General features: G+C 43.3%; 1 long non-coding RNA gene across 2 annotated transcripts in view; it reads left to right on the forward strand.

The window, feature by feature from the left end:
* The first annotated feature begins 2,616 nt into the window (after nt 1–2,616).
* LOC145720214 (uncharacterized) overlaps nt 2,617–10,834 on the forward strand; it is a 23,822-nt gene continuing 15,604 nt past the window's right edge. The window contains exons 1-3 of one of the 2 annotated variants that reach the window (XR_014143064.1): nt 2,617–2,869; nt 9,654–9,809; nt 10,609–10,819. This is a non-coding gene — a long non-coding RNA (uncharacterized LOC145720214). Of the gene's footprint in view, nt 2,870–9,653; nt 9,810–10,608; nt 10,820–10,834 lie in introns of those variants that run through there. The other variant, XR_014143063.1, reaches the window with a different exon arrangement.

Consider the following 10,834-nt stretch of genomic DNA (forward strand, 5'->3'; position numbering starts at 1 on the left):
CGGCACAAATTGAATAGCTTAAAACAATAGAAATGTATTCTTTTGCAGTTCTGAAGGCCAGAAATCTAAAATCAAGGTGTGGACAGGATTGGTTCCTTTCTGAGGCTTTGAGGAAATGTCTGTCCCATGCCTCTTTCCCAGCTTCTGGTGGTTACCTGTAATCTTTGGTCTTCCTTGGCTTGTAGATGCATCACTCCCAGCTCTGCCTCCACCTTCACATGGCCTTCTCTCTGTCTTCTGTCCTTCTCTTCTAAGGACACCTGCCTTTGATTTAGGTCCCATCCAAACCCAGGATGATCTCACCCCAAGATCCTTAACTTAGTTACATACACAGAGAAGCTTTTTTTCACAAATGATGTCACAGTCACAGATTCTGGGTGGGCATATCTTCTAGGGGGCCATCATTCAACCCACTACATCAAACCCATGTATTCCAGCCTCTTCCTCCCTTTTTCTTCTTGGGGTGGGCCTGACTGCTGAAGATACAGGTTCTGCACTGATTCTCTAAGTTTTAGAGGAGTCTTGTCCTCCGTCAGGAAGTCTGTCTCTGCCATGCAATACTGTGACTGCATGGATAAATCTGTATAATTCTGGGTTCAGAATTGGAAACCCACTTCCCTGCAGCCATAAAGCCTTATTCTTCAATATCAACTATATCAAATAAAGGTGATAGTTTGGTTTCCCATCTGCCTAATCCCTCTGTATTATTTCTCAATTAGTTTAGAATTCAGGAAGGGACGAAAGGTGCCTTCTTCCTGGATCCCTTGAAAATTCAATTACTATTTCTTAAGGCTCAGCTCAAATGTCACTCACTTTCTAAATTCTTCCCTCACTCTCACAGGCAGAATTAGCCATCTCTTCTGGGCCTCCATGCTCCTTCGTATTATCTTTTTTTTTAGGATTTTATTTATTTATTTGAGAGAGAATGAGAGAGAGAGAGAGCATGAGAAGGGGAAGGTCAGAGGGAGAAGCAGACTCCCTGCTGAATGGGGAGCCTGATGTGGGACTCGATCCCGCGACCCGAGGATCATGACCTGAGCCCAAGGCAGTTGCTTAACCAACTGAGCCACCGAGGCACTCTCCCTCGTATTATCTTATTAGTACTTTTTTCCATTGGATTTCAGTTGTTCACAGGCTGTCTTCCATTTTTGCACCTTCTGAACCCCATTCCATTGCGATTCATGATCAGGCAGGATGAGCAAGGACTATATTTTGACAATCCATACATCCCTCTGAGAATACAAAACACAAGGCACATGATTAGCCATCATGCATCCCGTTTTTCTGTTGTACTTTTGATTTCATTGTCATCTTTGTTTCTGTGCTGTTAGGCATTCATGAACAAGAAAGAAAACCCCACTTTCTTTACTGAAAGTGGGATCCAAAGTACCTTGTATTTTTTGTCAAACCAATTTATGGATTTTGCCTCCTAAGAAAGAGTGGTCATTTATACTGCTTTATATATCTTAAAATGGAGAATTTTACTTTTACCTTTGAAAGATTGAGAAATTAAAAAAAAAATGCGTAAAAAAAACCCCATAAGACTTACACAGCATTTCATCATCCCAAGTCCCCGTCACCTTGTCTTTCCAGTTTATTCTCTCTCAACTCCATAGGTGAGTGTGTAATTAGCTCATTAATAACACTATATAACTTGTATGTACTGATTTTTATTTACCATTATATCAATAAGTATTTTCTCTTGTCATAATATATCTTCCAAATTATGATTCTTTTGGAAGGCTATTTAATTTTCCTTCTCATAAATATAATTTATTCAGCTATTTTCTTCTTATGGGATATTTAATTGTTTTTAATTTTTAGCTATTTAAAATAACTTTAAAAAGTCTATTTCAGGGGCACCTGGATGGCTCAGTCTGTTGAGCCTCTGACTCTTGGTTTCCACTCAGGTCATAGTATCAGGATCTGAGGTGGAGCCCCAAGTTGGCTCCCTGCTGCTTAAGATTCTCTCTCTCTTTCTGGGTGCCTGGGTGGCTCAGTCCTTAAGTGTCTGCCTTCGGCTCAGGTCATGGTCCCAGGGTCCTGGGAGGGAGCCCCGCATCGGGCTCCCTGCTTCTTCTGGAAGCCTGCTTCTCCCTCTCCCCCTGCTTGTGTTCCCTCTCTCGCCGTGCCTCTGTCAAACAAATAAATAAAAGATAAAAATCTTAAAAAAAAAAAATTCTCTCTCTCCTTCAGCCCCTCCCCACCCCACTCGTCTTCTCTCTCTCTCAAATAAATGAATCTTTAAAAAAAAAAGTCTATTTCAAAAATCGATTATAACTCTGACATTATACGTAGCAAAGCCCAACAGTGGGCAGAAACTGGAGATGGCAAACAATACAGTGGTACACTGTACTGAAGAAAAGTCAATTGCTAAGATTGCCAGCCCCAACTACAACCCTCCTGTGACGCACGTAACCCTGAGCCCCGCTTTCCTGGCTGCAGCAGATTGAACCGAGACCTGAGGCTGTGTGTCCAGCAGCCAATGAAATGGGCTGATGCAAGAGCTCCGCCCCATGTGGTCCCTGTTTCCTAGATGATGACTGGCCAATCACGCAAAGCCTCTTCAAATTCCACTTGAATTTGAAACCTATTGAGTGTGGGGGAGGAGGAGAGCTAAACCAAAAGGTTGGGTAGAAATGGGCGGACGCCCTGAGCGCAGTCAGAAAGCCCTGTCCCCATGGCGGTGGGGGCCATGACAAAACGGGAACAATGGCGTGGAGGAAAAGAAGTGCCGAGGGGATTTGGCAGCACGAGCAGAGAAAAGCAGAGGCAGAGTGTAGCTGAGTCACCACACTGGCAGAGCATTAGAGAAGGAGCAACGGATGCCTACTGCTGAAGCCATGTCAAGAAAAACAGGTGGCTGGAGGTATGCTATGACCTGAATGACATTCCCAGTTCCGCCAGGCAGCTGCTAGAGCTGCCTCCTGCTCTTCCCCACTTCCTCCGGTATCCTCACAACGAACCACATTAACCCGAGGCACCAGAGCACGCCTGTCTTCCTGGCAACCTGAGAAAGCCTGATCGACGCCGTGTAATATTCATATCTCTATTATGGCACGAATCAGGTGGCTCTATGATGATTTGTTATGCTTCTCCCTGACTACGCTCCTTAAGGTCAAGGACTATGTTCAATGCCTTCTTAAAACATCCTCAGCAACCAGGACAGTACACGAACACATGAATGATGAATGAATGACTGGTGAAAAGTGTGAGCGTGTGTGTGGCCAAAAGAGCCCTCGAAACACAGAGCTCAGTCAGAGAGCATTTCTCTGAAGGAGGTAAGTTTTTGGGTTTTGATTTTGTCTGCCCTTAATTTGGAGTACAAAACTGTTTCGTCTCAGGAATTTTATTTGACACAATGGCTAGACAAAACTTCCCCTTCAACTTTGTTGTAAATAAGCCACATTAATTATTTTTATGCATTTATTTACCAAGCATTTATTGAGTCCTGCCTCCTATCAGACCTCACGCTAAGCTCTTAGGATACATTATACTGTCCTGTATGAGGAGGAAGCATGTGATGAATGAGTCCCAGCCTCACGGAGCTTTTCAGTCTAGGAAAGAAAGCATGCCATTCACACCAAGAAAAATAAAATAATGTAGAATGGTACAGTGGTGCAGAGTAGTGGGGAATGTTGTTGCTGAAATGTGATTTTAGAAAAGACACTGGAAAGTTTCATAGAAAGGCTTGCTGTTAAGGAGGTAGCAGCGTCTTTTAAAACCGTGGTTAATAATACTCTCCATATTGTCAGTTTAATAAGACATGATCATCAAACCAGGATTTTCAAAGTTATTTGGAATGTACAAGGTTGTGAGCTCCTGAATTTACTTTTTTCTGGTAATATTTATCTACTGTCTCAAAAGAAGGTGTTCTTATTACTGTTTCATTTGAGATGAGAAATCACTATTTTCTCCGAAAAGGAAACTTGCAAAATAGGACTCTGATATAAGAGTTACATCACTGGCTGATGTTTTTTAATATGATTTGGCAGTGTGGGTTATAATGTCACCGTGCTTACTTGCTGGTAACATGTCAGCACTTCAGCTGAAACTTCAAATTGTGACTTTAATAGCAAAACAACGTTTATTTCACTGTATTCGGACTCGGGACCATAGTCACTGCGATATCGGAGTTTTAAAAAAAATGATATTGTTGAATTTATCATCATCTATTACAGACATATTTGAGAAGCATCTTCCGGGTGAACACTGTAATCAACAAAGGAGCCTCATCGTGGTTTCTGTAATTAAACTCTGACATAGAATTTCCTGTTACTCAACTTTTGGTCTCCTTTCAAACTTAGGCACACATTTAATGGAAGAACATCCTGGAGGTTCCACGTATGCTGTTTAAAAAATAGTTACTGTTGGGGGCACCTGGGTGGCTCAGTTTGTTGAGGGTTCGACTCTTGATTTTGGCTCAGGTCATGATCTCAGGGTCGCGAGGTCGAGCCCCGCAATGGGCTCCGTGCTCAGCGGGGAGTCTGCTTGAGATTCTCTCTCTCCCTCTGCCCCTCCCCCCCCCCGCTCACATATGCACACTCTCTATACATACATACATACATAAAATATTTTTAAAAAATAAAAAAAGGTTACTATTTGTAACCACTCCCTATGTTAATTGGGATTTTCTCAATACTGTGCAACTAAAATAAAATACAGAAGCAGACTGGGTGTTGAGACTGATAAAAGCCTGTAATTGTTATTCCTTATCCCTAATTTAAAATGTTCACGTTATATTTGTACAACTGTTGTTTTTACCTGCCCAGCATCCTTTCTTCTTCTTCTGGTAGAAACACCTCAGTTTCCCTCTGAGACACCACCTGCCTCCACACTCAGTCCATGGAGACTCTGGGTGGTCACTCAGTAGGCAACATAGTCAGGCCGTGACAGGGTTAGGGATAGGCATGTGAGCCAGGCCCGGCCGCTGAGGCTTAGTTCTGGGACTGTGTTGGGCTCTCTTGGGAAGGAGATGACAACTGACAAAGCTGGTTACAGGCTCCGAGCCTGGGCCATCACTGCGAGGAAGCCCTTCTAGAGAGCGGAGCAGCCGGCAGAGAGGGATGCGGAGCTGCGTTAAAATGGGCAAAAAGCTTTGATCGTACTCCTTTAGCTTCTCCTGAATCCCAGAACCACTTCTGGATTTACAGAAGTAAATAAATCCTTCTTTGTCCCCCACTTTTTGTTTCTTCCCTGAGTTAGTTTAGATTGGGTTTTCTGTCACTCGCGCTAGGAAAAAAATCTTGAGTAACATGGCACAATTACAACTTTTCCCATTGGTTAATTTAAGAAGAGGCAAATGTAATAAAGCTGAGATAATAAAAGTCCATTTGTATTGATAAAGCATCACTTCTCTTGGTTATATATACATTCAAGTTTCATGTAGGAATCACTTGACAAAAATTCTGTTGAAATATAAAAATTTAAAAACCAATATAAAGTACAAAAATGCAAAATGCCTACAACTCCTGACCTACAAAAATAAGGTCAAGTGCAGGCACAGCAAGTCATTCCAGACCATCTGCAGCCTGTCCTGACCTACCTTTCCAGCCTCAGGCTTTGCACTCCATCCTTGTCAGAATTCTAACACTCTCTCTAAGCTGCCTTTGCCCCTCGGCTCTTCAAAGTCTTGCTTAGCTTGTGCCTGTGCAGAATACCACCCTTTTCTAGCTGTTAGTTTCTTTTCACTCCTTCTTTATGGTTCGACTAAATAGCACCTTCTTTGTAAAGTCTTCCAGAATCTGCCCACGTAGAACGAATTGCTCTTCCTTCTGCTTGGCCACCATCCTGGTCTGCATTATTGCTGGGGAGACATAAATGCCTTTGTTCTAGTCAGGAGTCTCATGGGCAGGGCCTACTTCTTATTCATCTCTGTATACTTCCTGTTTATACTCTGGCACCTAGTAGATGCTCAGTGCATATTTGTCAAATGAAATTTCTATGCTGGGGCTTGGAGAAGCTTCTACTCTGCTTTGCTATGCTGGGTGCTACGGGCCCTTCTCATGTAGGGTGCAGAGGGACCTGTATATACACAGCAGGAGTGCCGTCAGCATCCGCACTCACCGAACGCCACAGGTAGCCTGTGTTCCCCCCCATTCACACAGTCCCAGCGCAAGGATGCCTTTTATTAGCTCTATTTATTGGCCCCAACATAAATGGCTTGGTTTTAATGGGGCCTTGAGCCAAATATAGTAATGCACAGATCAAAGAGGCTCCAAGCCTGTTCTGTATTGTGCATGCCACCATTCTGCATCAATTTGTCTTCTGGCTTAGTGGTCCGGTACTTTTTCCTTGGGAGTCTCTATTTATCATAAGAATGGGAGCTACTTATCCAAGGAGTTTACGAGTATTTCACAACACATTCAGCCATCAGGAGGCTTGCTTCAGACCCAGCCGTGCTGGGCGTGGCCCCATCATTGGGCAGCACTCATGCCCCGTCTCACCTTCATTGGGCTGCTTAATTGACTTGTGTGCTTCGGGTCATCTGAGCTGATGGTGACTTCCCATGCTGCTCTCCCGAATAACTAGTGATAGGCATTATACCTGCAAGTATTAACCACTCCCCACTTAAGTTGGACTTGTTGGACAACATTACATGTTCTGAAACCGTCCTTCTCCTTTTCCTCTTGGACTTTCTTGGGGATGAAGCACCCTGCCCCACCACCTGTTGAGGAAGAACGTGATGGTGGACACTTTACCCTGTATCATGGTCAAGACATCCTCACACTTGGAAGGGAATGTTTGTCTAGCAGAACTCATTCTTTTAAGCGGTGAGTTTAGCTGTGATGACCCAGTTCCTACTGCATGATTAAGAATGTCCTCTTTGTGAAAACAGCCACGCTGAGAGAAGTGACAATAGAAATGCTAGGGTTGTTGGGATGGCCCAGGGCCAGTCCAGACGTATCAAGATGAAACTCCTACCTTTGGGGCTGAATACTGCCAGATTGCCAGTGGGAGCAGGGAGGAGGCAAGGGAGGTGACAAGGTCCTATTCCCTTGGGCATTCCTACTTAGTTGGACAGTGGAAGCGAATAGCAGGCTGGAGAACACTATTTGGGACATGTGCTGACATGTTAAAAAGAGATGGCTACCCTGATTTTCCAGCAGTCAAACCATTTTATTTTCAAATTGATCTTTTCTGTTGATTTGGCTATCTGTTGATAACCCTCTCTGGGTTTACCCAATTACGCCTTCCTAGCAGTGGGGGCCAGGGAAACATTACAGGAGTTATAAAACCAAAGAGGGGAAGGAGTGCTTAGAGTGGATGTGTTGCTTTTTGTAACTAAAACCTAAAAAATTCAGAAAGAAATTTTCCCTTCCATTCTCTTTAGATCTTTTGATGTTGTTTTCCTGAAAATGCACAATTACACATATTTTAGAACATGGAATGAAATAATTAAGAAAATATGATCATAAATGGCTACTTTGTGATCTTGGGAATCCATTCAGGTCAGTCTGTTGTTAAGAAAATGGCAGGAGTTGGGGGCACCTGGCTGGCTCAGTCCACAGAGTGTGCAACTCTTGATCTTGGGGTTGTGAGTTCAAGCTCCACATTGGGTGTAGAGCTTACTTTAAAAAAAAAAGAAAAGAAAAAAGAAAGGGGTGCCTGGCTGGCTCAGTCGGTTAAGCGTCTGACTCTTGATTTCAGCTCAGGTCATGATCTCAGGGTTGTAGGATCCAGCCCTATGTTGTGAGATTGAGCCAAGCGTCGGGCTCCAGGCTGAGATTCTCCGGCCTTGAGATTCTCTCTCCCTCTCCCTCTGTCCCTCCCCCCTGCTCCCGCTCTCTCTTTTGAAAGGAAGAAAGAAAGAAAGATGGAAGGCAGGAAAGAAAGAAAGAAAAGGGCCGGAGTGTTGGTGTCTGCAGGACACAGGTTCAAATCCTTTCACAGTGAAGTTCAGAGAGAGAACATGTATCAAAGTACTCAGCTCCTAATAGTGTTGTTTATTGTACTATAAGAACATTTTAAAAAGTGAAACTAAGTAGAGAGTATTATTCTTGAACCCTTGCTAAGTGTATGTACTATGCAAGAGTAAACCGCTTGCTCTCCCCAGAGATTCTACCATTTTTGTAAGAGAAGGCAGTGGTGGGCAGCCCCTCCTTTCTTTGCACACTTCCCCTTGTTGCATTTTGATCTTGAGATTGGTGGATGTCTTCCTGTATCCTCAAAGGACTTATGGTTTAGTGGACACTGAGAGTAGCATCCACTTGTTCCTGCAGAGATTTAAAACAAGGGGCTTATTGGCCATCTCACTCAAAAGGCCCTAGACAGAGAGAAGGAGAAGGAGGAAGTCAAGAGATTTGGGAGTTGGAAGGAGATGAGTACTCTCTGTATTGGCCTGGCAGAGGAAAAGCTCCTAAGTGCAGAAAACATAATGACTGCCTTTGTTTGCTGGAAGGTTGCTGGTGTCTTTGGTTTTCAAGTTTTTGCCTGCTCCGTAGAAGCAGGCAGAAAGCAAGAGATGCTGGATTCCCTGGAGTCCAGCAATTTGTAATGCCATCATATTAAAAAATTATTTTCATTTGTTGGAATGTAAATTCAAGAGGAAAATGTGGGATTGCTGTGTAAATGTGTGATATTTTAAAGCCTAATAAGTCAAAAGCATCGTAACTTTGTAAGAAAGCCACACGATGTGAAACATTTTCATGCTGTTAACCTAGCAAAGTCATCTGAATCATGTGATGTACACTTAAAATATTGCAGACATTTCTCTACCCCCTCCCCTTGCCATTGTAAGTGGGGGAGGGTAAAGAAAAGTTTTTTCCTCCTCTTTTGTGTTAAAACATTTTAGTAGCTACCTTTGTGTAATCGATTATCATATGGGGGTAAATGCATGGATTCTGCTTTGGTTGGGATAAAAAGCTCCACTTTTTATTAGTGAGCCCCTCCCCTGTGCAGGGATGGGGTTTCTTATAAAATGGGGTTCTCGTGAAGATTGAGGGAGTGGATATGCTCAGTGCTTGGTGATGGGAGCGTTCCGTGGCTGTAACCCCTTCTTCTTACGTGCCATCAGTTTACCCTCTCCAGCATTTTATGAGAAAGATAGAGCAGGAGTTATTAATGTCCTTGCAAGGAATAGAAAGCTCACAATGACAGAGTCCCTGTCCTGGAATCACATAAGTGGGATTCAAATTTAAGTGTCCTGGCTTTCCACCACATCTCCCGTGGTATCAGGAAATTTTACACTTTTTATTTTTTTTAATCTTCTCCTTAATGCTCAGGGAGTGAATTAAGGTCACCTGTTGACTGAATAGGCCTCCTTCAAATATGTATTCATTGATTGGCTAGAACAACGAAGAAGCAGGTATTACCCATAGTAGTGTTTGGCCAATGTTCCCTGATAGGATATCACAAACATTCAGGCATTTTATAAGAACATTTTCCCCTTTGAGAGTAACCAAGTGTTTCATTATGTTTTTTTAAGGTTGGAGTAAACAAAGGCAATTGGTGTTTGAACCACTATTATTGCCAAATTAACCAACTAAGTGCAAACAGGCTCACATGCCCAATGATAGCATACAAAGCCACATTACAAATGATGCAGTCATTGAAAATGGAGCATTTGCACAATCCGAAAGTATGATTAATCTTACAAGAGATCCATTTCCATACTTTTGTCCATAACATGGCTGTCCTTACTTTTCATCAAGACACTGAAGCCTGAATCACCCTCCCGGGACCTGAAAGACAGCATCCACGACAGGAAACAAAATCGAGAAAGACATCTCTTCATTCTGTGGAAGTGTCTGCTTGGAAGCCCCAGAGCTGAGAGGAGGAGGAGGTGATGGTGAGTCTGGAGGAGAGAGGTGAGTGGAGCTGGCTGCAGCCTGGAAAGGCGAAGCTGAGGTGCAAGAGCTGCTTTGGGCAAAGTGCTTGTCAGGAATTGATGAAGTTGCTGTAAGGACAGTTTGTTCTATTTCTTTTAAGTTTGTTTGTTTATTAGTAGGCTCCATGCCCAACGTGGAGCCCAATGCAGGGCCTAAAATCATGCCCCTGAGATCAAGAGCTGAGCTGAGTTCAAGAGTTGGACGCTTAACCCACTTGAGTCACCCAAACGTCCCTTTTTCTTTTAAGTTTTAAGAAAATATTTCTAAGTTGATTTCACAGAATTTTATCACTGGGAGAAAGCTTAGAACTTACTTGCCATTTTTTTCCCCACCTTTTTTGGTGGATGGAGACCCAGAAGGATCCACAGGTCCCCCAGTGTCACAGTGCTAGTTCTACATAACCAAGTCAAGACTCGTCTTTTGACTCCCTTTTTGACTCAGCATTAGCTTACTGCTGAATCCTGCACTTGATACATTGTTGATATTCCACGAATATTGGAAGGAGGAAGGAAGGAAGGGAGGAAGGAAGGAAGGAAAGAAGGAGAGAGGGAGGGAAGGAAGGAAGGAAGAAAGGAAGGAAGAAAGGCTCTACCTCCCATACTTTTCGTTAGTGGACCCCATTTTTGTACTCCACAATAAGAAAAAAAAGGTGAAAGAGATGGTGGTGGGCTTTGTAGCTGGGCCCAAAGATTTAGAAAGCCAAGATTCTCCTTATGGTACAGATTGAGAAACATCGGAAAAATGACTCTGCTTCTTTTTTATTTTTCCATTTCCCAAGGGGCAATCATTCAGCATTGATGTGTCTGATCGGAGGGTCAGGTTCTGAAGCCAGCCACAAGATGAAGGCCACAGACAATCAAAACTGCCCTTGTACCTCTCTTAGGAAGGTGCCATGCCAGGGACTGGTGGACTGTTTCTCAGCCAGTACCCACCCCATGCCACCCCACTCTGACTTTTTCACATAACCAAACTTATAAAAGTTAAATGCATGTAAATTTTTTTAA

Source organism: Leptonychotes weddellii, chromosome 2 (genome assembly GCF_054177405.1).
Source record: "Leptonychotes weddellii isolate Sample4059 chromosome 2, ASM5417740v2, whole genome shotgun sequence".
NCBI lineage: Eukaryota > Metazoa > Chordata > Mammalia > Carnivora > Phocidae > Leptonychotes > Leptonychotes weddellii.